Here is a 25446-nt window from a genome sequence, read left to right as displayed (position 1 = left end):
ATTGACTTTCTCTCTTTCTGTTCAAGAACTAGGTGGGAAGTTCTGTTTGGAAAAGAAGGCATACTTTGCCTAAAGTGATGGTATCCCCTAAAGGGACCTTGTTTATTTGAATCACAAGAGCATCTGGAGACAGGAACAAGGAAGAGTATGCTAGTCCCTCAGCAGGCAGGGCCACTATACAGACTTTACTGCTTAGATTTTGCCATGGGCAGCAAGGAAGCGAGGCTCCACCGCTGGCTGAAGCACGGTGAAATTTTGACAAAGTGCATTCCCAGAGGCCCTATCCCAGCACGAGCAGTCGTCAGCTTTGCAGTGTTTTGCAAATTTTTGCAAAAGTGATTTTAATGGTGGGAATAAGTGGAAAGGTAGGTTACAACTCCATCATCAGTTTCTCTTATTTTTGCAGCAGTCTAAGAGAAAGCAAGAGAAGGTGTTTGTGTGCCAAGTCTCTCCGATACAATGGTATTGCAGCCTGCCCATTTCATTCCTTGCAAGGAGTTTTCTTCATTTTGTGTTGCAGTGATAACTGATGAAGGGCTGTGGCAGTGAACAAACAGCTTGGCTCCTTTAATGATGAAATCCAGGCTCTTTCAGATCTGAAAGCTTCTCTCAGGTACAAAATCTGTGCAGTACAGTTTGCCTGTCAGAAAAATCTCACTGGAAAGCGCCTTGTCCTGTCTCCCCATTGATCTGCCTGGGAGCTCAGGCAGGGTCCTAAGTCAGATAAAACACCATACCAAATGTCTTCCAGCTGACTCTGGAAAGCCTAGTATGGTAAGTTAATTCCAAAATAAAGCACTTCAGATTGTCCTTTGGTTGTTTTTTAAAGTAAATATATTCCTACCTGGAATCATTGGTTTCATGATAAGTGATTTTCTGGGGCTTGATACATTGTCCTGTCTTCTCTGGCTTCACAAATAAGCTTCAGATGAATACAGCTGGGGTAAAGAAGCTAGCATATATACTTGGGTGTATCTGATGTCTGAACTATTCTAGCTGATGTACACAGTTCATATTTGCTAAGATCATGTTTGTCAAATAGTGATGTTCACAAAAATGTATGAATCCATAGTCTTACTATTTCTTTTGTAATGAAAAATAAATTACTGGAGAAAAAAGTGGTCGATTTTGATATCTATGGAGGACCAGGAATGCAAATTCTTTCTCTGAAAGTATAATAGATGTTTTCATCTTTATCTTTTCTTCTTTTTAGATCAATTTCAATGAAATTGGAGGAGAAGGACAGCAAGGAAATCATACTGGTATGATTTATATACACACACACACACACACATATATATATAAAAAGTCCAGCTGTGGTGTATATATATATATATATGGGAAGTATAAAGTCCAGCTGTGGAAGAGGAGGGGACAACATTAATTGAGTTCAGTTGCTAGCTTCTGTAAATGCTAAAGGTGGTTGCAACTGTGACACAAACACAATGACTGCACTTTGCAGATAGAATCAGCGACCTTATGTATACTGTCAAAACACTGCTGTATTGACAACGCTCAAATATCAAGTAAAAAATCTGTTTTTTGGGTTGGCATCATTCCTGGAAATATTTACACACTGATGATTTGAATGTGCACAAATCACAGGGAACAAGCTCTCTCCACCTCAGATCCCATCAAGAGTAACCTCCGCTGAGGAGAATGAACATATTTTCAAGTTTAAAGAGTCATTACATTTTCAGTGACAGATTTCAAAGCCAGCAATGAGTCATACAAAAATTTAAGTAAAGCTTAGTTGGTTAGTGGTTTTTTTAAGTCTTTGTAGATGTTTGTACTCATTGGTCTCAAATTCAGTAGCTCATTTTACATGCTTTGGAGCAAAACCTTCTTCCAGTATTGGAGTTGGATCTTTAAAGGGGCAGACTCTGTGATGCTCAGTACCGAAAGCCACAGCCCCGTGTTAAGTGCATGGCTGTATAAACCTAGAGAAACAGGTTTACAATGCTCCTGGATTTTTCCTGCTTTGATCCAATTGCTATCTAAAGCAGGATTAGTGCAACCCTATATGGAGAAAGGAGCTCGTGGTGGGCTCCACAGGAAGACATTCCCCTACTGGTGTGCTGTGAAGATATTGGGGCATGAATCTCCTGGATTCAGTGTTCATTCAGTGTTATGTCCAAGCATTTTTTTGATGTCCAAGTTACTGAAGAGAGGACCTAGATCATTCCTGGGAAGGCAGGTGGGCATGGAAAATTACAGCAGGTCCCATTTCACTCAAGGCAAGGGGTCTGTTGTGAAAGGCAGCGGTATTATGGCAGGTCACCCACCTGGGTTCCCAGTTCAAATGTCAGGAAAGAGGCTGGAACAGTTCCCCCTACACCGTATTTTCTCTGATAAACAGAGATGACATACTATTGTTATTTTCCCAACTGAATTTTTCAGCATTACAGTGTTTACTGCTCCTCTTTACAAACATAACATGCATGAAAGTAACTGAGGGGACCAATAGGGAAATTATAAGAAAAAGGTATGTTTTGAAAACTCTTCCAAGCAATATAACATGAACTTAGTATTTTTATGTTGGAAGAATTTAAGATAGACACAAAGTTTTTCCACAAAGAGGATGTTGAGTTTGGGAAAGTGTGACTTTAGTCTTTGGTCATCACAAGAGATGCTAAATGCCTCAAGCAAATCACAGCACAGCATGTGGTTGTATATCCCAAGGGACGCCGGTATGCTGTTGCCACAAAGGCTCCACAGATCTGGGAATACATCAGACCATCTAAGGACCAGTGTTGTTTCTATGGCTGTAACAATGTGGGAAGAGGCTGATAGGAGTTCACTTTGGTAGAGAATCACAAAAGCATCCTCCAAAACCAATGCTTAGAAAATGTGTCAGATTTCTGAGTATGGTAAACAGTGATCTGGGTGGGACTGATCATCTAGGAAAGGAGCAGATGGCACTGGGGAATCCTGGCAGACACAAGATCACATGCTAATGAGTCTTTTAAAAACAAGAAGGGGACTGGGAATGGGCAGATGGAGCAGTCCAAAGACTGGGAGTAATATGGGCAAAGGGGGCTTCATTTTAATTACTAATTTTTTAATTGAGAGTATTACAAACATGAATCAGGTGGGACTGGGCAGCTGTGAAAGGACATCTGGGACAGGATAAAGGATGGCAGAGATTTGGGAAGAAAAAGAGGGGCACTGCTTTGTGAGGGCACTTGACAGCACCACGTCCTATCTGCCCAGGTCTGGAACCCAGCTGGGGACTTCTCTCCTCTGTTTCGAAGATGCTTTGTTTATCCCCTGGGTGAGTATCCTGGGCCAAGTGTAGATAGTGCCACTCAGACAATGCTTCTCTTCTGTGTGTGTCACGGAGCCGTCAGCGCCACCCTCCATGCAAATGCTACGCGCATGGTTTCCGTGCGCTGCAGCCTCTGTAAAAAATAAGCACAGGAGCAAAGGCGAAGTTAGGATCATGTTCTCTTTATGCTTTTCAACTACTCATGTTATTCAAATATTGCATTCCAGATGTTATTTAAACATTTGAAAATGTTCTATTTTAACACCTTGTTTAATATTCAGTAGAAAAGACCTGTCATTATTTATGTAGTACCTTTACTTCCGATGTTTATTTGGAGTTTTAAGCATTTTAAACCAAATATAGTGATCTGCTGTGTCAGCCACAGACAGACATTAAAACTGAAACTAGTCACATACTTAAAAAATTTGTAGGTTTGTTTTGCTTGTGACTAGAGAATAATCTTCTTAAAACATAGAAAGTGAATCAGGTGAAAATATGTTGGCCATCATGAACAACAAAGGGCTTTAATGTGATCTTTCGTGAGTTCTTAATTGAAATATAGATGGCTCTAAAAATCGAGATGCTTGTTAATATATAGCATATATCTGTAGAGTTACACCCTGCTGCTCATTTTAAGAGTGTATAATAAACACATTATAAAGACAGCAAATAATGTTGTTGTTTTTTTCTTAACCATATTCTTTTTCTCACTGCTCATAGTAAGTTTAAAATCAGAATAAGGTGATATTTAGAACATCATTCTAACATGACTTCCATGAAGCGAAGTGTAGCCAGAGACTTCAGAACTCTGCAGTCAGCAGCACTTGTGCTGCACAGGCTGATGCATCTATAGATTTTTTATAGACGCATATAGTTACGCACATACAGAAAGTAAGAGAGAGTACCCAGTTACTGTTACCTTCTGAAGGGAGCCTTATGAATCAGTTAAGATCACTTAAGCTGAAATTTTGACACGAGCAATTCCTTTTGCGCTCAAACAGTAGTGATAAACACTTTCAGCCATGCAGAGTAAAATGGTGCTGATCCTTTGAATTTCAATATATTCCTAACAGTTTATTTCAGCCACGGACTATGCTTGTTGCTGATGCTATCACCTTTGGTGGTAATATGGCTTCTCTTTATTTAAAACTATTTGCATTTATAACATATGCAGTAGGAAGTTGCAATTCAGTCGCTGCAAGGTGACACAGAGTTTGTGTCCTAACCTGAAACTCATTTATAAAATATTTACGCAGTTGCACTTAAGAGGGATAAATTCTGGGCCTCATTAAGGAGAGATTTGCAAATTACTCCAGCAAGGTCAAGATTTGCTGAGAACCTACCATTTGAACCATGTGGTCAAACAGATGCACTAAGTCCTCTGCTCTTCGATTTTGACTGAGTGTTGACATCTTGCTGTTCCATCACTTTCCAACCCATTAAGCTCAGGATGTCACAAAAAGGACTGAGAGTAGAAAAAGCGGGAAGTGTAAAGAAAGTTGTTGTTCAGTTTTCTCTGGATTTTATAGTACGTTTTGTGAAAAGGACAATGGGATCAATGCCTTCTAATAATTCCTGTTCCATCTTGACCCTTGAAAACTAAACATAAAACAACTAAGGACAGTTTTATTCACACAGATGCAGAGCACATGTGGTCCTGGAAGAACTGACACACACAGGAGTTCATGGGCTCTCCAGTTTCTTCTAGCTGGCTGTGACATCCTACCTGCATCTTTGTCTCACACAAACACGCCGGGCATGGAGGATTCATGCCTAGTTAGGTCCTATGGCTTAACTGCAGTTTTCAGAAGGGGCCACAAAAATTAAAGTGGCAGCCATAATACCATCACATGAGATGAGAGTGCATCAGCTGTTTGGCCCTGATGCTACAGGACGTACCACCGACTGCAATGGAAGTCATGTTTTTGTACAAGTCCTTCACCAATTACTCATACTATTTATGAATCTATGAATTTCTCTGGAGTCAACGCCCAGTGACTGCAAACAAAAATGCAAATATGTCTACAATATTAAAAAAATAAATTTCCTTCCCTAAGGTCACTCTTCATCAAAATGTTTAAAAAAAAAATCATTGTTTTCAAAAAATCAAAAAAATTAAAAAAAAAGGGAGCATCAGATGCCTTCTGCTTACAGCAGCACTAGCTACACTAATTTTATTCCAGATTCCTCATATCTGATATGTTCCTTAAAGACCTACAATTATGCAGGTTTCATATCTTCATATTCTAACCTTCCACTTAAAAGTTTTTCTTCTAACCTAAATATCCCTTGCACATTTGAAGTTTAGTATCAGTCTCCTCTCCAGACTAAACTAATCCAAACATGTAATTCATTTTCCCGTTTTCATATTTTTAGATGATTCATGTTTCTCTGTATTAGATTCCTGTATCAGTCCATACATTTCTTGGAATTCAGTGTATAGAACTAGAGAGTAAGCATGTCAGGACCTCCCAGATTGCAGTCCCAGAAAACCTACTGGATGAATTCCCCATTCCATCCTTAAAATCACACATGAAACTCTTAACAGTAGCAGAACCAACACAGATGTCTCAAATCCCACTTGATCTTTCCTTTCATTTAGCAATTATTTTCTCTCCCCAAAAACTCCATTTTGGTTATGATCGCCCAAGTACTTCTGCACTTACCTGCAGTTCTGTGCAGATCACAACCCTCTAGCTTGCCTTTGGGATATTATGAGAGACAGTGTCAAAACTTGCACTTAAAGTCTGTCACGGTGTATTGGGTCTGGCTGAGATGGAGTAAATTTTCCCTGTAGCAGCCCTCACAGTGCTGTGCTGTGCACTGGTAGCCAGCAAGGTGCTGGTTACACACTGGTGTTTCAAGGTGCTGGTAACACACGGGTGTTTTGGCTGCTGCCGAGCAGTGCTGGCACAGCACCGAGGCTGGATCTCCAACATTTCCCACCTCCATCACCAGTAGGCTGGGGGTGGGCAAGATCATGGGAGGGGACACAGCCAGGACAGCTGACCCCAACTGACCAAAGGGATATTCCATACCATGTGACGTCTGCTCAGCAATAAAACCTAAGAGAAAGGAGGAGGAAGTGGGGGGGGCATTCATTATTTATGACGTTTGTCTTCTGGAGCAACCACTACGCATACTGAAGCCCTGCTTCCCAGGAAGTGGCTGGACATGGCCTGCTGATGGGAAGCAGAGAATAAATCTTTTGTTTTCCTTTGCTTCTGAGTGTGGCCTTTGCTTTTGCTTTATTAAGCTGCCTTTATCTTGACCCACAAGTGGTTTTCCGTCTTATTTTTCTCCCCTCCCTGTCCTGCTGAGGAGGGCAGTGACAGAGCGGCTTGGTGGGCACCTGGCCTCCAGCCAAGTCAATCCACCACACACAGCTATAGGTTCTCATGAGTGCACAAGCCCAGTAACACGTCATAATTTTGAAAATTTCATGCTATCTATTATTTATGACTTTGTTATGTTATAGGTATTCCTGCGCTATTATTTGTTCCACTGCTTTTCAGAAAAAAACTTCTCTGGAAGTCTAGCCTTCAGTTTGTAAAGAACACTTTCAAATTGCCTCTTGCATTTATAAATATTAAATATGCAAAACCTGCAAGAAAATTAATGGAAGGCTTATGGAAAACTAATAGCAAATCCTGATTTTATGGTGTTAGACTGCTCAACAATAGGGGATGCTCATAACTCTTTCTTAAGGATTAATTTCTTCAAAGCAGTCTTGTTATTTTTGTTTATATTACAGAAATTGGCTTATTAATTTTTCTCCAAGCAGAGACCAGGTTTATTTTTGCAATTACGCAGCTGCCAACGTAGTGTTCCTTTGGTTAGGAAATGTTTTTTAGAACTGGATTTTATATGAAGCTGTTTTGGGTTTTTTCATGGTAATAATTCTGTGTTCCTATTTTAAGCCAAATTTACTTTTCTAACCAAAGAAAGACCTCATCCATTTGAATTAAAGTCACCTCAGAGATGTTATAAGAATAAATAACATTACCTTTTATTCACAAGCAACAGCAAAATACTCAGAGCAGCTACAGCAGGTAAATATGGTCTTTGGACTGCTTTTACAAAAAAATCTTTCTCTAAATAGGTGACAATACAAGGACGATCCACATGCTGTCTAGGTCACATGAGGTAAAGGGTTTGCTCAGTCAAGCTCCACATCCCAAGTGAAGCAATAATGTGGAAATTCAATAAACGTTTTTTTGACAAGGCTGAGTTAATGTTGCCCTGACCAAACATGAGTGTGCCACACACTCCACATTTTGGGGCAAAAGAATGCCTATCTCAGCAGCATTAAGCAAAAATGCATTAGGAATTCAAAACCTGTCAAGACGACATGAGAAGTTGCCTTTCATAGATAAAAAGGAAAAATGTGGGACTGATTTTATTTGGTTAAATTTCACTGGAGGAAATTCCTTTTTATTTCACTGCTCTCTGTGATTTCATAGAATCATAGAATGGTTTGGGTTGGAAGGGACCTTAAAGATCATTTGCTTTGAACCCCCTTGCCATGGGCAGGGACACCTTCCACTAGACCAGGTTGCTCAAAGCCCCATCCAATTTACTTTCTAGATGAGGAGAAATTTACATGGACTCCAGTGAGAGTCTTTGTCTGATTTAAGTCGCCTAGGGGCTTCACAGTGTATTTGCCTGATTTTTCCATCTTTTTCTCCCTTCCTCCATTCTATTACTATATTTCTTCTCCAGTATAATGCCATGCACCATAGCAATACAGTAATCAAGCTGCATAGTTCAGACCACTGTTTCTACTGAACCGGAGCTGTGTCTGGATGAAGACTCCAGGAAATCCTGAATCCTGACATTTTCTCAGCAGTAAATTTGCAGTGGGCTTTCAGTTTCTTTAGTGCTGCTCTTGTCTGCCCTTCTCTCCCGGATGCTTAGCTTTAAGGTAGAAGGAAGTTCATTCTCTGGCTGTCTGGTCTTTTTGCAGGCTGCAGAAGGGAGCCCTGCTAGGAGTGGTAGCGTCTGCGCGGAGGGAACAGCCGGTGATTGCGGGCACTCTTCAGAAATGCCACAGAAGACTCGGAGAGCATTGTGTCTCCTTCCCTTCCAGGAACCGAGATCCTCTTTCACAAGAAGAGTACTAAGTATGTTCCCTCACTCAGCTGGCCCAGACGCACAGCAGAACCAAACAAGAGGTTATGCTGCAGTCAACAGTCTAGAGACATAGCTGTTTAATGCTAAGTCGTGGGTTTTTTTGCTTTGCATTTTCAGCACAGCTCTTGTGGAAAAGTTCTCAGTTGTGTCCTGGGACCTGTTTACCTTCTCACATAACAGATGCATGAAATTGCATGAATTATTGGTTTTCCATATCTGTAATGATAGGTACATGTGGTGCAATTCTGAATACTGGAAAAAGGAGAGTGGTAAGTGGGAACACCATGCCCAGGAAAGAGAAGGAGCAAAAAAGGCAATGGAAAAGAAAATTTGCTATCAGTATTTATCTGGCACCAAGTGCTGAATTCTAGTTGATAGCTATCATCTTTAATGACCATCATCTTTAACTGTTGAAGAGAAACACAATGCTTTCATATTGTCTCAAACAGAAAAATGCACGAAAAGGACTAAACTGAGAAACTTGTCAGTATCTTATTTAACCATCAATAGTAGCATCACTTAAATTATTTAACCTATTTTTAGATCCTGTGTAATATTAGTAAAATCAAATGCATTAAATTTGTGACTGCAAATAAGATTTTAAGAAGGAAAAAAGGTTTTGTGGGAGTAAGAAAAGTTTGGGTTTAGCGTAACTGATAGCAGCTGGCACAGGGCTCTTCTGCCATTCACACTTGTCTGTCTTAAATCATTTCCCTATGATGGCTACAAAAGCATTAGTAATACATGACTGAAAACAGTCCTGTGGAAACCTCATGCTGGGCCCTGATACACCGTAGATTGTTGTCAAGTACCCATGAGTCATCAGAGGTACATAAACTCTCGCTCTTTCAAGTGCAATTGTAATACAAAAAAAAGTAATTCAAAGAACCTAAACATCAGAGCAGGTAACTTAAAATGTCCTACCAAAGCCTTCCTTTCAGAAATCAAGAGTGTATTGTGCAGAGGCACTGTATTCATGAATTCGGCTAACATCTCAGCTGCACTCATGCCAGGTTCAACAGGAACTCCCCCGCGCATTAATGGGAAGGTTACTATGACTTATCGTATAACTTGTATTAAGGAGTAAATCACTCTACCAAGTGCTAGGCGATTATGCTGGGAGGGCAGTCAGTTTGTACACGCCAGAAAACAATGCAGATCTTTGCTTACAGCAAACCAAAGGTTGTCATCTGTATCAGATAAACACGTACGTGAGATTTTCTAAGCATTGAAATAAAAGCTCATCTTAAGTCTCTCTAAACCAGGTGAAAGACATCTGGTTACTCAGCTCAAAAAAAGAAAAGGCCTATGAACCAGTCAAATATTATCACAGCACAAACAGTATCTCTCACACCAAGCAGAGAATGGTCCCAACGCACACGGGAGGCTGCCACCTCCCCTTACTTGCTCAGAATCCATCGTAACACACTCCCAACACACACCATGGCCTTTTTTGGGGTCACGAGTTTGTGAAGTGCTAAATTCCTGTTACTCTAACTCAGCTTTGACATTGCCAGGCTGTTGATACACAATACCTGCTCTAGTACACTAGCTAGTCAGCATGGCACCGTCCTTATCATTGCTTGTTTACTATAACCCCGGGCAGGGTTTAGCTGGTTGCAAACATTTGTTTTCATAAAACATTGGACAGATATGTCTGCCTCTCTGTATCTATCTCGTTTAGGTTTTGGAAGTAAATTCTCCCTCCCTGGAAATACAATTTATAAGCGACAAAGAGATTTTCTTGCTTGATCTGTCAAATTGGGCAGTTTCAGTTTCTCATTTTTTGGACTTTGTGTCTCATGCAACTTTAAGATAAGTGATAATTTAAGGTTTATCTCTGCATAAAAAGACTCCTGGAATATATCAGCTGACCTGAATGAACTCACTCTCAGACACATGCAGGGGAATCTCACTTCCGATAACACCATACAGAGGGATGCACGAAATGTGACAACATCTCTTTAATTTTACTACGAAAGATGACCTTATTGCATTACTAATGCCCAAGTATATCTTACTGACAAGCAGTAGCATCACACATAGTCATATATTTGACTAAGGAGATTGTAATTTATAAAACAATATTGCTACTGTGCCTTTAAGATTTCTTCAAGTCCTCTGTTTTTGCCGCCAGTACTCAAATACTCCTGAAATGTCTGTGGTGGGATGATTTGCTATGCTTTGCCAGAGCAGGAAAAGAATTTGAAGAAGGCTTTTTGGCACAGATTCAAGATAAAAGCATGTTTCTTATATGCAGTGTCTCAATTCCTTGAATGATTAACAAACCACATTTAGCATATGCTTCTGATGCTTTGAATATCTTTCCAAAGATGTGGTCATAACATTTTTCATACTCTTAGGAAATAATGAAGGCATTAAATCTAGTGAAAACTGCTCTATTGGTTTCCTTTACTTTCAACAAGATCAAACCTGCTCCCTTGCAATTTCAGATGTCTTGAAAAATGTAATTATGGCAATATATCTGAGAATAAGGTGAGAAATTCTAAAGGCAATACTACTAATAGCATCATGTAAAACTTGCAGTGCTATTTTCAGTCACATTATGTATTGTAATAAATGGAACCATACATAGTACACTAGGATTTTTACTTTATAAAAAAAACAGTGTGAATTCAAATCCAGCCAAGTACAAAAATAAAGGAGGAAAAAATATTTTAAAACTCTGCATATACGTAAATCCCTAAGCTTGCTGGTTTGGGGGGTTTTTTTCCCCTGTAAACTCCCCTTGGTAGGTATTAAATAGAATCAAGCATGTGCAAACCTTAAATTTAGCTCATCAGCTATCACAACAGCTGAACTGCTCCACAGAGGGGCAGGTGCTGTTGACAATATACACATTTCTGTGCTCAGAGCTATGCTTGTGGAAAGCGTATACTGTACATTCCAGCTTCATGATGACACAGCTGTACCCCAGGATAAGCGTTTCTGCGCTGCGGATGTCCCTCATCTGCCAGGACTGCTGATGCCTGCGAGCCATGCTTAGAGCTGGCGTTGTCACCGGCAGAAACACAAGATGGGGTGATACGTTCCCTTACAGGGCACCGGTGTTTCTAAGCACACAGCGTCGCCATTCCTGACAAACCGCAGGTCATAAAATCCATAAATGAATGGATAAAGTTCATAGAGATGTCCAGAAATTTCCATCATGGCCCTGGCATGAATTACGACAGCTTTTCACAGGCACTTAGCTAAGCCTGCTGCTCTTCGCTGCTTAGGCTTGCCTTGTCTAAAACAGGAGACAAGAACATAAGTCATTTTATACAGGAAGAAGCGTACAGAGGATCAAATGGTAATTTTAGAGGAGAGTCATCATGACAGCAGGAGGAAAAGGCACACAAGCTCTGACATAGCAAAGCACGAGTGACACATGTCAGCTGGACACCTCTGCATGAGCTGCACTTCTGAACTGGCTGATGTCATCAGCATATCATCACCATCATGACTGCTGCTCCACAGACATCTGTATGAATCTAAGTCCTAGGTCTTCCAGCACTTCAAGGACCGAGTCATCGGGATAAAGGGTACACCCTCTCACCATGAGTCATCTCACATGCCCTTTCCAAGCCCTCAGCTTCTCAATTTGTCTTTGAGCAAAGTTAGTTTTGCCTCACCATATTCCCAAGGAAGCGGATACCATTGTGCAGGAGTCTCCATCAGGAATTTAGGTCATCATGTCTCCACTAGGAGTGGTCCCCCCTGCCAGAGCACACCTCTTGAGCCTACCACCCCGTGGAGACGGCTCTCAGCTCTTCATCACAGTAGTCATTTCACCTTCCAGTCAGCGGAAGGAAGGGAAAAATCACACTCTTGAAAGTGGTGCATGACATCTGCTATGGCTGGTCATTACTTCCTTCTCATATGGGCTAAGTAAGGAGTCTTCTCCACTTAACACTCCAAAATTGTATCAGAGGAACATATTCAGTGGACAAAAAACAACACCAGAAAGTTTCAAAGAGGCTGTGGGAAATGGACCACATGGAGAAGGGAAAAGGCCTTTTGGGTGAGTGGGAAGCAAGGAGGGAGGCTATCCCCATCGCAGAGCCAGTGCTCAGCAGCACGAACAGGAGCAGTCTTGCCTGCTGAAGCAGGGTAGTCAAGGGAAAGAAACTCTGGATCCTGTTTACAGCTGAACCAGTTGCTATGAAGGACTTGATGTTCTTCATCCTGGCTCCAGGATATTAAACTACTCTCACAGCTGTATTAAAAAAAAAGACTTACAACACCTGAATATTGGAAAAATACAAGTTGGTCATGGGTTGTAGGGAGGAGAAGGGTGAGTTACATGAAGTTGTGGCTCCCAAGGTGTGGAGACACGGAGCACCCATGCAATGCTGTTCTCAAGCACAGCTGGTCTGCACAGGAGGTGTAAAGCTGCACTGCCCTGGGAGCTGGAAAAGGCTCCAAGAGAGCAATAGTTAAGGTAGGAAACATTAAGTAGGAGTGCTGAAGGGTTTGTTTTTTTTTTTTTGGTTATGTGTTTGGAGGAGGTAGAGAGTGTCTAGTACTGAATAAACTCCATAGACCACTTAAACTGTCCAAGGCCTCCTCTAACAGGCAGTTTCGTTCCTCTTTGCTTTGGCTTGATGTCTCCCAAGTTTCAGGTGCTTTTTCTTTCATTATAGCTTCTGGCAATATCACACTCATTTGACAAAAGGGAAAAGAGTTCAGGGTGGTGTTTGACATCAGACAGTGAAATGGAAGAGAATAACCCTGAACTTAGAAACTGACTGTCAAGAAGGCAAATGTATTTACAAGGCTCCAGTTTGCACATACACCTGAGCCTGGTGCTGGAAAATTAAATATCAAAACAATTTTTTATTGTAGAATTGGCATTCAATCTCTAAATTGCTCCTGTAAAAACATCTCTCATAATCTAACATTTGGTGAAATGCAGCCAAACTGCAGGTAGTTTATCTTCCCTGTAGGTGAAATGAATAAATCATATAGAAATGTCTGCAGCATTACCTATGAGAAAAAAAAATAAATCTACTTCTCAAATAAGATAGGTTTACTCTTCTGTGGTAATCACAAAAATAAATTTCTGACCACACACACACTCATTGAATTCAATGACACGTCAAGATGGTGACTGTGCTATTGAGTGCAAAATGTCATGGAGACTGGAGCAAGTAAAGGTATTAGATCATTTTACTGCTGAGATAACTCTATGCAACTGCAATCCAGCAGTATTACATTAACTCTACTGTACTTGGCATGGGTTACATCTTGGTTGTCTCTTCACACTGCTAACCCAAGTAGTAGCACAACTGTGCCCTACATTAAAGTCCAAAACTGACACTTAGTAGGGTTGTGGGGGTTTTAAGGCCATTTATTAGCTTTTATTGGAGGAAATTTTAAAATTAATTTTTTTTCACCAATTCCACCCTTTCCTCACTTCTGCATTTCATTCAATTTGTTTCCTAGATCAGTCCTAGCACCGAAGTCAAACAAAGTCTTCCTATTGCTGTTAATGGGCACTGCACCTGACTCTGCTAGTCGAGCAGTCATCACAAGGGGTGAGGACACCCCAGGCAATAGGAAATCTTCCCTCTTTTGGTAGCCCTTGGGCACATGGTGATGTTCACATGCTGCAGCATAGCCCCCCAGAAAGGCTGCTGGGGCTCTGCGGGAGCCCTGGGCAGCCCGAGCAGGGCCAAGGCTGGAGAGCTCAGGCTATTCAGGAAGACAAGGGCAGCCAGGAATGGGGTTTGCTGCCTCTCTGCCTCCCTGGAGGAGCTACTTGGCAGCAGGTGCAAGTCTCCTTTGAGACAAGCATTGGGAACAGACTACCTATGCAATCAAAGACAGCTACAGTTTTATTTACCCAAATGTCAAGGAATTTTTCTCTGATGTGTATCGCATCCTATTTCTTTTCTAAATGCAATACTTAGATAACTCTTACCAAACGTTCCTCTTACTGTTGCTGTATAATTTCACAAAAATATTAATCCATTTTAAATTGCCAAAATATAGGTAATCCACAGGGTGCTTTTCTTTAAATATAGGCACAAATAGATCTGCACATACTTACATAAGCACAGTCCCAACAATTCCTTAACTATACCTGAGGAACTTTGAACCCATCGTAACTAATCCGTTCTGGGATTTGCACTAGCACTATGGTACAAACTGCAATACCAGCCTAATCTCAGTAAGGTCCATAATCACTTTGAAAGAAGTTGTACATGTGTTGTATATGTCATGTGTTTTAAATTATAAGGGAGTTAAAAATGGAATAGAGAACATCCTGGACAATTGCTGATTTTTCATGCATGTGTTGACTGAATAACTTGCACTGGAAGAGCTAATAGGAAAATATTTGATTCTACAAGGCTTAGTGGTTTACTGTTCTTCAGGAGCAAGAGAAGTTTAAATGAGATCAATGTATCAGAATACTCTTTGCAGATTTATTTTATCTTTTAGTCTGAGACTGCAGTAAAAGAAGGCTGTTATTGGTGTGCTTTGGAAGATACTGTTTCAGAGGATCAGTTTTGGCCAAAGCAGTAGTACTTGATGCGTTAAAACAACCCCTAACCACTAAGCAGCTGGCTTTTCTGTAAATTTAGTTATTGATCCCTCAGTCTTAGCAAACTAGAACAGCTGTTGCAATAGTGGAATTGCAACATAAGTACTGCTGTGGTATGTGCTTCCAAAGCTGCTTTGCTCCACACTTAATTTTTATTAAGTAAACTGATTCTTATAGAAGTTGTTGTCAAGTTGAAAATATTGGAAAATTATTTTTACCCATGCCTACCTCCAGCAAAACACTTAGGCATATGCCTACTATAAGCACGTGGATAGTCTCACCGATTCCAATAAATGGGGTTGCTCAGTGAGCCTGAAGAACTTTGTGGATCCATTCTGCAGCTTGCGATAGGTATAACACTGCAATGGGTCCTATACTGCTGATAGTATATCGCAAATCAGAAACGAAGGGTCTGTGTGCAAGAGGGAAAGGGTATCTTACTTCTGTGTCAGGTAGGCATGGCAGCTGCTATATGATCCCTGACATTTCACTGCACATTGGATAGAAACTTTAGATGCGTATGCACATACATCTCTGCACTTGTTAGTGGCACAGGACCTGCATTTGCCTTCCTCCAACCAACCAGATCCAGAAGACAAGACCAGGACAGACTGAGAATGATTGAGCCCTTCAAGCTTTCCCTGCAGGTTGACCTGAGGCAGAATTACTCTACCTAGGAACAAGTCATGCAATACATGCAGTACACTCCAGAAATTATTTAAAACAGCTCACTGTCGTTTTCAAGAGGGTTTTGGTGTTCAGAAGACACCTGCCCATATTTTACTCCCATTATTGCAATAAAGTGCAAAGGTCCCTCTCAGCATAAACATCCCTGCTGCACAGACCTTGCACAAAGGCAGGGCACATCTGGGAGTGCAGCAAGAGAAGGACAAACAAGAATAGGAGCGCAGTAATAATATCACAGTATCAGAAAAAAACAGTGGTGGAAATATGCTCATGAGGTCACGCCACTATTCGTCCTCTCACTCTGTCCCAAGGCTGCCCCAAGTATATGTAGACTATTCCTCACTGTTGTTTGTCCAACTTGCTCTGTAAAACCTCCAGATGAAGACACCAAAGTCTCCCCAGGCGAGTTGTTCCAGTCCTGCGCTGTCCTGGACAGGGAAGACAGACTGTTCCCTTTATTTTACAGCAGCCTTTTACGTATTTCAAGACCAGTTACATGTATTAGATTAGCCAAGAATCTTGATTCTGACTGAACTATTGGTTGGTTTGTGTTTCAGGCAGTTATTGATTGCTGGCTCACATCCTGTTTATTTTCAAACATGCTCCTATCTTCTTTTAACTTGATGTGATCCCTGACTGTAGCCAAAGGTTCAGTACTTCCACATTCGACTCACCTAATTGCTCATACCCTTCTGTTCTCCCATATACACACATTCAGGCAGGAGCAGCAGCATATGTGGAGCCTGCCAGATGTTGGTACGTTATGAAATGTTACTGTTGAGGTTAGGCACACAAGTACATTCAAGGCTCTGTGCATCTGAGGTATGACACAGTCAATCACTTAAGCAAGTTCTTTTTTCCCCAGGGAAATGAACAGAGAAAAAATAAAAAATAAAAAAAAAAAGCTGGGTAAGAATCCCCAATACACTGACATTTCCTTACCTTCAAATATTCAAGTGAAGAACCCTACATAGCAGTCTCTGAAGGTGTTTTCTTAAGGCAGTTTAGGTATGTATTACATTTCAAAAAGCTGCATTACAGAGGTTACACAGTTAAATCCAGACTTTGCTGGAACAATCTTTTACTTTTCAGATGATTGTTTTTAATAGCATCAAGAATTTTCCAGTGAAGGTTGATAATCCTCAGATACGTTGCTGTCCAAAACCAGATCCTCAGGCAAAATACGATTAATGGGAAATTTTCTAGCGGCTTTATCAATACTTGAGTTTCAGGCCCCAGATGGAGAGGGTACACCTGCTGTTGTGCAGCCACATGCCAAACCTCAGCTCATCCTCCACTGGCTCCTGCTTCCCTTCCATGAGGAGAAACATATTCAACAAGCCACTCCCACTTCTGCTGTCTCCTGCCTTCCTCACTTCCCAGGATTCATACCCCACCTATCCCATCAGGAAATTTCCTCCTCTTCTTCAAAGGCAGCACCAGCAGAGGGAGCGTTTAGAGCACCCGGAGACAAGCCCTCCCTGCTCTGGCCATGCCTTCTACTCGTAGTGAGGAATCACACCTTGAAGCTTCAGGACAGAGCCTTGCCAGTGCAATTCTTTCAAAAATTCATCAGCCAAACTAATCATCACCATGTGGCTAAGCTTTGGAAAAAATCAGAGGAGACCTCATGAGATGCATCCCTGATACAAGGGGGGGCCTTGCTTTCACATAACTAATCTCTTCTCCAAAGCATGGTCTTGTCTACACTGGTAAGATTTTGATTCTAATTTCTATGTGGAACAATATACCTTCCCCATCTTATTCTGGGGAACAGCAACAACATTTTCAGTTGGAAATTATCTGAAAAGGAAGCCAAACTCAGCAAGGCATCTGCTTTGGAAAAGTTATTTCTTTCAATCAGAAATTGTGCAGATCCTAAAATTTCAATCCAAGGCTTGGTAAAACCATGGGTAACCAAGTTTCATGAAAGGAGCATAGACAGCCTCCTGTATAGGTGAACACTAGATTGTAATGGCACTCGTTATCTCAAACAAAAGCCAGAAGAGAAGCCTGTTATACTGCAGAACCCTGGCTTCAGCACTCAGAGGCTTTTTATATGTATCTTTTACAAATGCAGAAGATCTTCAGATGGTTTAAAGAGTTCTTTGGACCATCACTTATTCTGAATTGCACTGCATATATGTTGACCTGAGTGACCAACCAGATGGTAGTGATTTGCCGCAGAAAACAGCATACACAAACGAGGTGATTATTCAGAGTGATCCCTAAAGAATTTAGAATGTAAAAACAAATAGCAAGCTATTTCCTTGCACACGGTTTCCACATTCACCACCTGAGCAGCTCAAAGCTGATTGGAGATGGCATATCTCTCTGCTCACACTCACCACCAGCTGCAGATTTTGCCATCCGGTTTCTACCCCTCACTCTTGTGCATCGAGCAAGCTTGCTGTTTTCAGCCAGTCTCTGCTATGGCACAGTCAGTGCTCTGACCTTTCCAAGGTCAACCAAGAAGCTATTGAGCAAAAACCATGGCTTCCAGAGTTTTCTATTATTATTATTATTATTAATTATTATTATTATTAAAAAGGAGATCATTTGTTGCTTTCCTTTAGCCTCCTTCAATGGAATAGTCTGTCAAATGAATGGAAACCACTAGGGCTTTACAGGATGATAATATTATAAAAGCTACTGAATAGAAGGCACAAAGGTCTATATTATGGATACAGGGAAATGGTCAGTGTTCAGAAAACCTGAATTATTGTATTTGGAAATATCTAAAAAACACATGACAAGAACTAAAATGTTGTATGCAGTTGTTTTGATCCTCTCTACAAAGTATGTATGAGCACACCTTCCACCTGCTATTGTCTCATATTTATGTGCACCAAATAGAGATCACAGGAATAGAGAAAATCCTATTCCTGTGCCCAAATTAGTCTGAAAATATGAGTAAAGGCATTAGTTGTTCTAAATTGAACGTATAACCCTTAAATTTATACAGCTGCTTTGCTTAATGTATAAAATTGCCTTTTAATGTAGCTGTTAGCTGAAGTCAGTGGTATTTTGATGCAGGAAGTTAAATATCAATTTCCTTAAATTTCTGTATGTTTACACAACAGTATAGCCATCTTCTCAAGTTCTTTTTAAAACCATGTATTCTTTATTTCTCTTTTTAACTGAATTATTTCAAATGCTGTGCATTGTGAAGTGCACAAACCAAGGAAGACTTCCTCCTCTCTCTTATGCTGAAGCTGTTAGAAGCTAAGATTTTTGAAAGGCAGTTCTTTGACTGGACGTGATACAGCTGTCTTTTTCGTTATGCTGGCCTCTGACCATTACTGGGAGAAAGTAGAACTGTGAGCTGAGTTCTTCGTAGTGAAGTTTGCACCAAGGCTAGCTGTCCACATGCATGCAGAACAATTCCAGGCTCGGCTGACGTGCTTCTCTTTCTTCTATATTGTTTTGTACAAGTGTATTCTCAGACGTATATTACTTTGCTTTGTTATGTAGGACAAACTTTGCCTAACCTGGTACAACCCTGGGTCAAGTTTGCTATGCCAGCTGGCTTTCAATTTCAATGCTTGAATTAATGGTTCTTTAAATATTGACTGAGGGACTAGGGCAGGAAAGAATATTTAACTCTATGGAGCGGCACATGATTATTATATGGACACTACCAGTTCAGTTCATCTGATATGTAAGTCTGTATAATGCAGCTACCATTGACAAGATATGCCTTCATAGGCAAACCCTAGATCACTTCAGTACAACGAACTAAAAATAAATCTAGTGAATAAATTATAAACCACCGTAAGAAACCACCTCCTGAAAATGTGCAGATAAACCTAAAACATGCAGATGAAGAATACTTGAATCTTGACACAAATTAGACAAGTGGCGAATGTGTGCAATATTCATTACATATAATTACAATGACGTACTACTTCCCTGAAAAGTCTGTAAGCCAGGCGTACAAAACAAGACACAGGAAAGGCAGGCTGGGGACAGAAAATAGAAACCCAGGAAATTACCTTTGATAATTCATACACATCTGTGTTAGGTTATTACGGAATAACCAACTCCTCAAATAGCTCCAGGTTTCTTTCAGGAGCGCTCTGACGTGCCATCATTGTCAGCTCCCAGGGAAAACTGTGGTCTCAGGAAAGTGGGAGGTGGATGGCTGAGACAGGCTGGATATCAGAGTAACTAAAAGAGCCTAGATTTAATACGTGGCTTATTCACCGCTGCCTTTGGTTTGACTGAAGAGTACATTTTTAATAAATGTGCAAGAACATAGTAATTTGTCCTTGCAGATGATCTGGACAAACAGAGGTATGCTGTCATTTAAAATGTTCTTTAAAATCAATTATTACACCAATAACTTACCTCAGTACAAGGGGATATTGTATTAGTACTGGTAATTATCTGGAGATTTAGTGGAGGAAAAGAAAGCAGCCCAGTTCTTCTCTACCTCAAATTGGTTTAAAACAGCAATAACCGATCAAGATGGTCTTGTAGTGATGTAAAAGTGGTGTAATAATATGTACAAATGTACAGCCACTGCTAGCAGCACAAAGGCAATCCATTTTGCTTAGGACTGTCATTCAAGGACAGGAAAAACAGAGCAGAATGGAACACTGTAACCAAAATTGTTAAGATAATCACCCTGCGATAACAGAAAACATCTCCAAACTGAGCTCAGGCCAGGAAGGAAAATTATATTTCCAAGCTCGAAGGTGCTATAACATCCTGGCAATTTAAGACGCTCCATTTCGGGGGGGGGGGGGGCGGTGTCAGGTACGATGGGTAAAAGAGGGGCCTCCCGGCTGCGGGACCATCCTCTCTTTACCCCAGCAGCGTTCCTGCCCGTACCCCCCTCCCACCCCACCCCCAGCATCCCGCGGGGTCTGGCAGCTGCCGGCGCCCCGCATGTACCAGCAGCGGCGGGAGCCGGCCCGGGGGCAGCGCGGCAGCGGCAGGCCGCTGGCGGGAAGCCTCCAGGCCTGGCAGCACCTCGGGGTTTCCCGGGCTGGCTTTACTGGAAGGGGAGCCTGCAGGGAGGGAGGGGGCGGCGGGGACCGGGGTTTCTGCGCGAAGGTCTCCTGGCTTCTCCGAAGGGCGCGTCCCGTCACCAGCCTTCGACGAATTCGGGATGGGGTTCAGCGAGGCGAGGAGGGCAGAGGGAGGAGCGGGGCCTGCGAGGGCGGAAGGAGGAAGCTGCGCGGGGTGTCGGGCGGGCTCGGAGAGAAAATTGTCAGCGGGGGACAGCGGAGGTGCCGAAGACCCGGCTCCACCAAGCACAGCAAGCCCCGGTGCCCCGGGGAGCGGGGAGAGCCTCTGCCACCAAAGAAAGGCACTGCAGAAAGCAGAGTGGCATGAAGACAGAATTTAGTCCCTGATGCATGAAGGAGATTTAGTGGTGAGGACAGGCTAACTTTAAACAAACGCATCCCTGAAAGAGGTCTCACAAAGGGAATGTTTCAATATTTAAAAGATTGCCAGGATGCATTTCCCGGCAGTGGAAGCTGGGGAAAGGATTCCCACAGTTGAGAGGCACCTGTGCTGTTCATGGAGATCCTGGTGCTGCCGGCTGCAGCGGGGACCACAGGTGCCCTAACACACCTAGCAGCCCCGTGGCAAAGCTGGACACGTAGGGAACACCACCTGTGTGGCATATGCTTAGGAACAAAACAATGGCAAGGTCACGCATACCTGCTCGAGATCTGTGAGATCGTGGTGAAATACTGGAAGTACAAAACAAGTCTTTAAGAGATGTGATTTCCAAGCAGGTGAATGTTTTGTTAAGCAATGTGTGATGACAGCATTTCCCAAGTGGAATTAGGATGGGGCACACTTGCTTTCAGTCATTTTTTCTGGTTTTCAGTTACTTTATAACTACTTTCTGCTGTTTGAAGTATTGCCAAAATATACCACCATTCAACCTTAAAGAGTTTATCTGCTTTTAATATTTGTGTTTCTGTGGTTGTGTGCACTTCACAGTAATGCAGAGTTATCAGCACACACTCAGGTGTACACCCTATGACCACAAAACCACCCTGTTCTGTTCCCTCTGCAGAGTGGCAGGGTGCCTGTCCAGCCAGCGCAGGCTCCTGTCTGTCCCAGTGGGGCATCAGGACGTGGAAGGCAAGAAACAACCCAGGAAACGAATGCAGAAATACTTCCCAGCACCTGAGCAGGAGCGTTTGGGTGTGCGCTGGGCATCTCTCTCTCCTTGGCTCTGAAGGGATCATGCCACTGGAATAGCAACTAGACTTGAAATGGTGACCAATGTTGGGCTTAGACTAGACCACAGGCATTCACTTACTGTATAATAGAATGAAAGCAGGCATAAAAGTATATTGGGGTTTATTGCTTTCTTAACAGGGTTACACTAACACTGATAAACATATCAGTCCATTCATCTGAACAGGCAAACCAGGAAACCATCAAAAGAAGGAATCCAGCCTAATTCTTCTTTATGAAGACATATTCCCTCCCCCCTAGCCCTTTACATGCCCCACTGAGCATGGACAAAACTTTTCAAAACAGTGATAAAAGAATTGCAAGTCCTGTATCTGTTTTTATTTAGCAAATATTTACCAGGCTACTTCAGATATTTTGAAGAGGCATTTTTGTTTTCCTTTTTAGCAGACAAGTTGCAGAATCTACTAGTATAAATGTAGTGATCAGTAATTTGATACACCAGAAAACAGTCAATGTAGTTTAAATGTAAGCATAGAACTTATGCAATTGTCTTAATAAAATCAATGTAAGTATCTATACTAGGTTTCTTCTTACTCTGAAGAACTGGAACTGGCACCCGCAGAAAAGATGAACCACATCTGATTTACACAAGACAGCATTCCAAGATTTCTATTCTGACTGCTGGCCCAAAACACTCCCTTTCCAATGATATGCTGTGGGCTCCATTGTTCAAGTTGCTAAAAGTACTTCCAGAGAGTATCTCTACTTGTACCAAAACCATTTCGATAGCAGAGTTGATAGTTGCAGACGATGATGCTGTGGTGTGCCTATGAGGGACTTTATCAGAGATATACTCTGAGAAACCGACCAACGGAAATTGCAACAAAGAGCTTATTTCCTTTGCATATTCTGGACTCATTTTGTCACAAAGGGAGAAATAATGTTGGCTTGTATGGATACGGATAGATTCTGAGCTCTCTTCGCAAGACAATTTTCCTCAACTGAACATATTAATCCTAACTTAGAATGACAACGGGCAGAATAATTTATTATAATTAGCATTTTTTCCCCCATGGCTGTAGTTACCCAGTTTCTGATTTTTTATATTAATTCTTTTTCCATAACACTTCCAGAGCAGATCCATGACTCTACATAAATAATTCTTGGCAAGCAGCACTTACCACATACACAGTGGCTTCCCTGTTGTATAATCTATATTCTTAATAGAAAAGTTGTTAATTATTTTCAGTGGACAAAAGCCGTGATATTGTTTTTATATCCCAGTGAACATAACTCTAAAGAGATTATTTTGGATGTTGTGCAAAGGCATGTTGCAATTAAGACAGGATTCAGACTTACAGCAAAAATACACATTTAGACATCCGAAATGTGTTACACGTGAATATTCTCAAATTTGTTTAGAATGCATTCTTCCCATTAGCACTGCTGCCAGGAAACTTGTTTGTTAGAATATTTGCAATAATATTACATAAAAGGAAGGCAAACACAGCCAAAACAAGTCTACTTTTATGTGATCAAATACTCATGGAAATTTTCTGCTGTGTTAATGAAAACCCCTTTATTCTGTTCTGAGAGGATTTTCTAGATCCACACATATTATTTCTGCCAAGTCATGTTGTGTCCACCTGTAATACAGCAGTATGGAAGAAGCAGAAGACAAGTCATGTGCGACTCAGCCAGGTCTCCAAGATAAGGTACCATCCCTCTACAGAGCAGCTTTGTACAAGTAATAAATGTTTACTAATGACAAAATATGACAGACCTGGCATGCATTATGGTAAATTATTAGATTTTCTAATTAAAAAAAAAAATGTTGCAAAATCTATTCTAGACATTAGGAGCACTCATGATAGATCTATGCATTGAAGCTGGAGATGATAAAAATTAACAAAGTTATTATGAAGTTGCAAAAGCAGCTAGTTTTAGAAGACAGCAATGGGGAAGGTTTGAAGGAGATGACAATGCTGGAATTCCTTAAGGATTTTGGCACCACTCTTGTTTGAAACTTTCAATAATAATAATATTCAAAAATTAGGATTGTGTGGAGGAAACCTGATAATGACATAACTTGATGCAATGAGGTATGCTGTGATGATGACAGAGCAAGAAGGCATTGCCAAGGCAGGTCAGAACCAGGATATCATACAGAAAGAAATTTTGAGAAGAAAAAATTATAAAAGCAGGATGAAATTCAATAGTTGAAAATGGGAAGTCATGCACAGGGGATTAATGACAGCATTGTGCTGCAAGGTAATGACCTTTCATTGGAAATGATTCAGAAAGAGATGGGTACATCTTAGCCCACAGGAAGATTGCTGTGGGTCACAGGCGTAACACAGGCACAGACAAACAAGGTGGCACCAGGATGCACTAGATGTAGCATTACCACCAGAAACAGGGAAGGTCATGCCAGTTTACAATTCCTTATCCAGGTTACAATGCATATCTGAGTCCCCCATGCTCAGGGGGAGTGAAGTGGGATAATGAGGGAAATTAGGAGTCTCCGCTATCATTTCTGACCCTAGAAAAGATTGGCTTTGCACATTATTGAAACAGAAGTTGAAGGGGGTTCTCTGGATTGTTCTCTGCAAATGCATGAGAAGGAGTACACTTGGCACAGGGACCACATTATGAACAATCAGACCTATTGGTTTATGGAACAACCTAGCAGCTCCAACAGGGCTGGGGTGTCTCTGATTCAGAGGACTTTTATCTTCCTATATACATAGTGGCAAACTTCATTCTTCTGTCAAAGTGTTCACAGTGATGGTTTTCAACAGAAGCAACGCTGGTGTGGTGTTCAATGGTAGGGTGGCACATCACACCACCTATGTATTGGTTCCCTTTGGAATTTCCTGATGGGTCATGAGAAGAAGTGTTTGCTGGTTTGGGCAGTGGTCACTGCCTGCATAGCTATTCTGTTTCCAATGGTGACCTGGAGGATGCTGGATGGATGGATCCAGCCCGTGGACTGTGTTGAGTTACTGCGCTATCAGAGTACCATATATAACCACTCCATACCCTTTACTGTGTTGTGTGGCATTCAAATGTGGGGAATCATTTGTACGAATAGAGCAGAAACCTAAGAATACGCATAGTGAGGAATTAATACGTAAGAAATAGAAGATGGACAGTTGATCAGCCAATGGCAGTTGTAGTGAGTCAGTGGCAATGTCATTAAATAATAGCTTCTGACAACTGGTAATAACCACACCACAGACCATGTGCATGTCTTGCCCGTTACAGCCATCCCTCTGCCCTCTCCCAGCCTCATCCCCCATGTTGCCCCTCTGAACAGCATTAACGATGTCTCTCCAGCAGCTTGGGAGGCTCTAGAGCCTTCCCTCTTCCCAGGAAGCAGAGAAGCCAGGCAGTGAAGCCAGGAGAGCAGTTTTCCAGTGAAGGGAAGCGTGGCCACGCGTGCTGGCCATGGAGCCTCAGCAGCAGAGCTTGGGACAGGGTCTCAGGAGGACAAGGGACAGTGGCACACAGGAAGGTCTGCATGCCTATGTTCTTCACTGCTGTGTGCCTCACTCTTGCCATACTGCTTTTATTTTACCAGGAGAGGCATTTTACCAGAGCTGCTTCAGTCTTCAAGAGGCCATGCTCTGTAAGCATT

At 41.7% G+C, this 25446-nt stretch overlaps 1 long non-coding RNA gene across 3 annotated transcripts in view; it reads right to left on the bottom strand.

The window, feature by feature from the left end:
- Nucleotides 1–315: 315 nt before the first annotated feature.
- Nucleotides 316–25446, bottom strand: part of LOC129199714 (uncharacterized) — a 42752-nt gene continuing 17621 nt past the window's right edge. For 2 of the 3 annotated variants that reach the window (XR_008574722.1, XR_008574721.1), the window contains 2 exons: nucleotides 4612–4733; nucleotides 316–3401 (listed from right to left, as the gene is read on the bottom strand). This is a non-coding gene — a long non-coding RNA (uncharacterized LOC129199714). The remainder of the gene's footprint in view (nucleotides 3402–4611; nucleotides 4734–25446) is intronic. The other variant, XR_008574720.1, reaches the window with a different exon arrangement.

This window comes from Grus americana, chromosome Z, assembly GCF_028858705.1.
Source record: "Grus americana isolate bGruAme1 chromosome Z, bGruAme1.mat, whole genome shotgun sequence".
Classification (NCBI taxonomy): domain Eukaryota; kingdom Metazoa; phylum Chordata; class Aves; order Gruiformes; family Gruidae; genus Grus; species Grus americana.
Note: the sequence above shows the minus strand (reverse complement) of the source record. Positions and strands in the feature narration are given on the sequence as shown.